Source organism: Rhagoletis pomonella, unplaced genomic scaffold, assembly GCF_013731165.1.
Source record: "Rhagoletis pomonella isolate Grant_MI unplaced genomic scaffold, Rhpom_1.0 Rhpom_scaffold_00006, whole genome shotgun sequence".
Lineage (NCBI taxonomy): Eukaryota > Metazoa > Arthropoda > Insecta > Diptera > Tephritidae > Rhagoletis > Rhagoletis pomonella.
Window position 1 is genome coordinate 54,527,135 of NW_023458560.1, and position 6,869 is coordinate 54,534,003.

Sequence of the window (6,869 nt, forward strand, 5' to 3'; positions counted from 1 at the left end):
ACTCTACTAGAATTAAATAGACTACAAGGTTGTTCTTTTTTATTTGTTATAATTAATGCTTCAAAGAAAAGGAGTGGAAAAAAGTTAATTTCATTAAAAAATCTTATTTTTGCGAGCGCTAACTGAAAATTGAAGATACAGGGCTGAAATTTTCATATCGGATAGAAAGAAAAAAAATTTTCGTTTAATTTGTCACAGTCTAATGTACATACATACATATGGTACAAGTATTTCTTCCCATATATGTATTTGTTTATTTTTTTTTGTAATGCAACTAGATTTTGAAGTTTGTTATTTATATTTAAATTGAAATAATTATTCCTACTTACATTGATCTAGCTTTAAAAATCTTAACCACCTTCAAGCGGCCTCGAACCTGCGATCCCAGAACCAGAACCAGTAGTCTTCACGTGACGCCACATCCGACATTTGTAAGAAAAGCAATTAATTGCGTTTTATTTTAGGCTTTGGCAATTCAAAGACAGATGTCGCTGAACGCTTAAGTTCTTCAAAAATGTCGAACTGGTAGGCACATACTAGTTTATGAACTAGTATTTTTTCTAACTGGTTTAGGTTTTCACTGCAGGGTATGTACATATGTATATATGTAGCATTTATTCACGTTGTACATTCGTGTATATAGGTACTACATACATAAATAAATGTATGTAGGTGTGTAAGTATGCGTTATAGTTTTAACATTTGTTTCATTTAAATCGAAGCGTTGAAGTGTAGAAGTGTATTGAACCATAATTTACGATATTTTCTTGACAAAATTCAATAACACATTTGCATATATATACGCTTATGAATTTTTGTGTTTAGTCTTTTTTGTAGGAAAAATATGGGTGAGTCTGGAAGTATTGTATTATAAATAATTATGTCGCTGAATTTGAGACACGTGTGAACTTGGCATAAATATTTATGCGTAGCAGATTTCCAAGTACCTTTGCAGTTATCGCACGAAACAAGAATATATGGTTCATTTTATTATAACATCCATTTTTAAACCTTAGCTCCGGAAATACCTGCAACTGTAACAAGGACATTTCTCTTCTTCAAATATACGAGTAGCAAACAGTAAATCAAATTACTAACGAAAGGCATGTGGGCTTAGAGCGTTCTGCTTTGCACTTTTTCTCGCTGTAATTTAAGCAGTTATTTAGTAAAGTATGGCATGAGGGGTATCTGCATAATAAATATTAAAAAAAAAACAAAAGCTTAGTGGCACTTCTATGTATAAAATTTACGAATTTCTCTTTCGGCAATGGCTGGTTTTGCTCAAAATGGTGCACTTAGACCAGTGGATATAAGCGTAGGAGTTAAAAAAAACTACTGAAATCCACTGAAAAAAGCCTTACACAATCCGAAGAAAAGATCTATCATCTTTTGCAATGTTAAACAAAAAGGACTCTAGCGTAAGATTAGTCTCCCAGCTCCCACTAGTGTTGTTCTCCCGATATGATATACACTAGACTCCTGCGCAATTCCATTTAAACGGCCCAACAAGACATCCGATCGCCGCGCAAATACTTTCCATCCCCTACTTTCATCGTTCGGGTCAATTGTGAGTAAGCATAAACCAGTTTCAGCAAGCGTACGTAAACTACCGATCAATAGCAACACGCGTAGAGTATTTACTTTGCCTTCCGCAACTACTGCGAGTAAAAGGTATTTGACAGTAGAGTACTCTACTGGTAGTACTTGAGTATTTTCGAAGAAAACATACATTTGTGGCAAGAATGATAGAAGAATTTTCTGGATCGCGCATTTGTGGTATCTGAAAAAAACTAAGGACAGGAATGTAGTGGAGCGATGAAGAGAGCGACGAGCAAAACGTACTTTCAACTAAAATGCTGATATACATACCTAAGTACATACGTATGTATGTGCATAGATACGTATGTGCATAGATAAGTATGTGCATAGATACGTATGTGCATAGATACGTATGTGCATAGATACATATATATGTAAGTGTCCGCATATATTTTTTCTCGTCACTTGTTCTGTCGCTTCACTGCGGCAAAACCAAGTTGTGGGGAAAACCCTGACGATATGCGTACAATTGAAACCATGGGTTCATATTAAATATATTTATGTATGCATGGACATATGTACATATGTTAAAATGCAGTTTCGATTTAAAAAAATCGGATGAAGTTTTTCTTTCGCCATTCATACACCTCTAATTTTAGTATTTATTAAAAAAAACTCAATGAAATTCAAAAACTCTATCTTGCATTTGGGTTTACTCAATACCAATTTGAGCTGTCGCAGTGTTATCAAAAAAAAAGTTATCAATAGGTAGAAGGCGCAGCAGTTGAGCGCAACCGTTGCTAAACAAAAATCAGCGATCCTTATGCGTCTTTTGAACGACTTCATATATTAGCTGTCAAATTCAACTCTCAAAGGTACACACCAACATGTTGTCTCAAATGATCAGAAAAATATTACGATCATCTAACACGCAACTATTCAGTTGATCAGAAGTACGCAACAACGCGTTCAGAAGGTGCAATCGCACCAGTTACTGAGCTGTTTCGCCTTCTGAACGTGCCAAATGAAAATTCGTTTCTCTTGAAATCAAGTTATATGGCTGCGTATGTATGTACATATTCCGAAATTTTTTTTATTTGTAAAGGCTCCCAAGAAAAACTAAAAATTCATATAAAATTACGCACAATAAATGGAAAATAAATTTTCTTCTATAAAAAATTTCTTAAATCAGTATGCAGCTCTTAAGAAAAAAATGATCGTACATCTCGTCGCTACCATGTCCAACTATCGAATGTGAAAATCGGCACTTTTCAAAATTTTGATTTGCCACTAATAATTTTATTTCGTATAGCAGCATTGCTTAAGTTATTGTTTTTGACAACTTATTTGTTGGTTAATGACTGCAAATAGTTTTATAGAAAATTAGAGACGAGAAATAATACTTTCATAAAAATTTAAGTACATACATAGATTTAAAAAGCTGCTTGAATACAAAAGTTTTATGAAAATGTCACATTAAACAACTGTGTAAATCTACGTTATTTTTTATAAATAAGGCCGTAAACATTTCCTTACATCGTCGATTTCCATATTCTATTTTTACTCTTTCAATTTCACTGACCAGCGCTGCAAACGATATCAACTAGTAGGCTAACAACCAGAATTGAAATTTAATACGCAAGTACTTACCGTACTACAAGTATACAGAGAGTAGATTTGCTACTCCCTTTTGGCAGCAGCAAATATCTCTCGTACGCGATGAGGGAAAGTAGAGTACGTACTTTGGTGGAGTAATAGCAAGTACGTCAAGTATTTACTCTCTCAACGGCAAGTAGTGTATGTATGCGGAAAAAAAGTAACAATGTGTTGGGAGTAGAGTACAATGCAAGGAGTACTTATTGAATGAAATGCGGCAAATACAATTGCGCTGGACTCTAATATACACAGAGCAGTGGTCTTTGAAAGTGGCGTCAAGGTCAATATATTCAGCAAGGCAACCTGGATCACTTCTATTTTGGAAGGACACGGCAGGTGAGAACTCTATAGTAAGATACAGAAGGCTGTAAGACCCCCGATGGTAATGAGCAGGCGGATATGGCCCTAGACCGAAGCTATCATTACAGCGGAAGTGTATGCCATAGGTCTATGCGCAGAGATTAACCTTCGTAGAAACTATCTTAGATAATTTTACTAAGTGATAGTCAGGCGTCACTTATCTTCACTCTCATCTTTGCGGGTCAAATCTTCGTTGGTGCTGGAGCGCATCGAGAGGCTTAATGATCTTGCTGAGGGCAATACTATGCTACTAATATGAGTACCAGGGTACATAAGAGTCGAAGGAAATCCGGTCAGCTGGTCACACTGACTGCTACCTCAACCCCGATAAGACCTGAGCCCTTCTTTGCGGTGGTCCTCATAATCAAATTGCAAACTGAGGATACTGCCAAGAGCTTATTAGGGGGGTACAATCTAAAGAGATACAGGCTACTTATAAACCTCCCCAAGGAGAGGCCAAGAATTATTACAGGTACTTTGACGGGTCATTGCAGGCTTAGTGGCCACTTGTACAGTAATTTGATGATCTGGTTAAGCAATCTACGTCGCTTGTTTGAATACGCCAAAAGGATACCATTGCACCTTCTCCTGGAGTGCCAGGCCGTTTCTTGAAGAAGGGAGAGGTTCATAGGACATATATGGACAAGATAAGAGTACATATTCTCCCTGCCACCGGGATCAATTCTAAAATTCATAGAGTCTAGTGGGCTAGATTCGGTGTTTTGTCAAGCTGAGGACATGATCCGTTTTTCATTGTCCGCTATTATTATCGACATTTTTTACATCATGCCTATAACATGTGATCGATAAAGTAGTCATTGTATTTTTCCGGAGCATCTACCTCCGATTTGTGTTAACTGGACATTGAAAAAATTGCTCGTATTTAATAATCCGGTTGGTAACTGAGATTTTCCCCACAGTGCCAAAAGAGGTTCTGGCATGGAAATCCCTTCTACAGATAATCCATTCCGGCGCTTAACAGATTTTCTTAACAATGTTCTCATCCAATAGAATCTGGACAAGCCCAAGCATACAAAAGTTAATAAAATATAATCACTTCTGGCGCTAAACGCATTCTCTCAACAAGGATTATCTCTCGTAGTGCCTGGTCTGGCACTACCACGCAATATCTTTACTTGGGTACCCAGTTCAGGTGCTAGCTAGATTTAAAAGAGTTACCTTGACGGGCGCCTAATAGGCTGTACCGAAACAAGTTTATCTTCTAAGAACCTGAGCTGGCTCCAGAATAATAGTTTCCCTTTGAGAAAATCACTTTTGATGTTGGGAATATTTCCGTAACCGCGATACTTTTTAGCAGTACCTGGACTGGCTGTATCCTACAAACTCCTACCTAGGGAAACCCACCCTGTTGCTGGCAGGTTTTTTTCGGACTTCTGATAAGGGTTTTCTTGATACCGCCATGACAAGCTGTGGCAAGTGACACCATACAATAATAAACTATCAGGGCACTGGGTATTTTCTTCGAAGCTCAACTTTCTGTACCAGAGGTTAGATTTCTTTATTACCACCAGGACAAGTTTTGGCAAGCGACTGCGATACAATGGTAAGCCATCAGGGCGCTAGATATGTTTTCCAAACCTAAATCATATGTAACAGAAATTGCAATGGGTCCAGCATATGAGAACACATGTTTGAACTTCAGTCCCTGCTCTTACATTTTATATTGGGAACTGTATGGGAATACTGATTAGTAATTCGACAGCGCATTAGACAGAAGCTGTCTAGATTCACTGGGCAGTGGCTGCTTAGAGCGAGCGTTTCCTTGTCGGGCGCTAGACGGAAGAAAGCAAAACTGACTAGCACGTGTCGAAAATTGCGATTTATTTCCGGCCGGAACAGTGCAGGTTTGAAGTGACTAAGAAATACCGTTAATTTTTGGAAATTTCGGTTTTGTTGACGATGTGGCGCATTTTTTCCATACAAAGTATGTTCGACAATTTTTTTATATGTATGTATGTATGTAGAAAATGAGCATCACCTTCAACAAAAGAAATAACAAAAATCAACGGCAAATCCTGGCTACTTCAAATTTGCACTTTATTGTACTAAAATTGGAATGAGCTATAAAACCGCATACTTAAAATGTTACTAAGAAGTCTAATTAAAAAGCTCGAAATTTTGTGAAACAAACTACATGGTTTTTGTAAGATAATGAGCACACTTTCATAAAAAAATAACAAACATTGAATAAAAACAAAAAAAAAAATCTCAAAATCTCGTGTACCAATTTACATAGATATATTTTCACCACTGCATGTCTAATATTTTGCTGAAAATGTAATTTTTGATTGATTGCTGATGCTTACATACTTATGTACTTCCAGAGCACCAAATTGAAATAAAAACTCATCCATTTTGTAAAAATATTTTCTTGTGTATTTTTTAAAAATATTTGCATATTCCGCTTCAACCAATCTTCAATAAATAATTTCTTATAATTTGTTCACCCTTAAATATTACTTTACAAAAATTGCTTATAAAAATATTTATTGCTTAAATGCGACTACTGGCTAATATTCAAAAGTATGTAGCTTTTCATGTAAATATGTACTTAGATATATACATTATTAGAAAAATAGGCGTAAATGTTTTCCAAAAATATTTTTAGTAACAAATATATTTTTCAAAAATATTTTCGTAAATGTTTTCCAAAAATATTTTTAGTAACAAATATATTTTTCAAAAATATTTTCGTAAAAAATATATTTTCCAAAAATATTTTTATTAAAAAAAAATATTTTTTTTATACAATTGCTTTAAAATAGCTGCGATTAAACGTATTATCGTAAAAAATATATTTTGAAAAATTTTTTATAAAAAAAAAATATTTTCCAAAAATATTTTTTTATATGTACAATTGCTTTAAAATAGCTGCGCTTAAATGACAAACTTTCCTTCTACAAAATGCTTTCCATTTGAGAATTGTACAAATTTTTATAGTAAACACTAGAAATGAACTAAAACTACTAATTACAAGTTGTTCACAATTTTTACAAATTCTACAAGCTATTATAGTTGCTTATCAATAATTTACGATAAAAAAGTAGTTTCGAGGCTTTTAAAATTTGCGCTTAATAGTAAAGTTATAGTTGTATGTAGTTGAGATAAAATTTGTGGTAAATGCAAGGCCTTTTTACAATAGTTTGTTGTTGTGTTAACTGTTTGTAGTAAAAATAGATTTGTCATTAGATACTTTTTTCAAAGTTATCAATATGTTTTTGAGCTGACTAGAGGTACTGAAATTTTTTTGTGCTTGAAATTTTCTAGTTTAAAATGCGCACACTGGTTTTTTT

At 34.7% G+C, this 6,869-nt stretch overlaps 1 protein-coding gene across 1 annotated transcript in view; it reads left to right on the forward strand.

Moving 5' to 3' along the window:
* The window catches only part of LOC118740976 (protein escargot-like), a 20,277-nt gene that overhangs the window by 11,503 nt on the left and 1,905 nt on the right, over positions 1-6,869 (forward strand). The window lies entirely within an intron of this gene.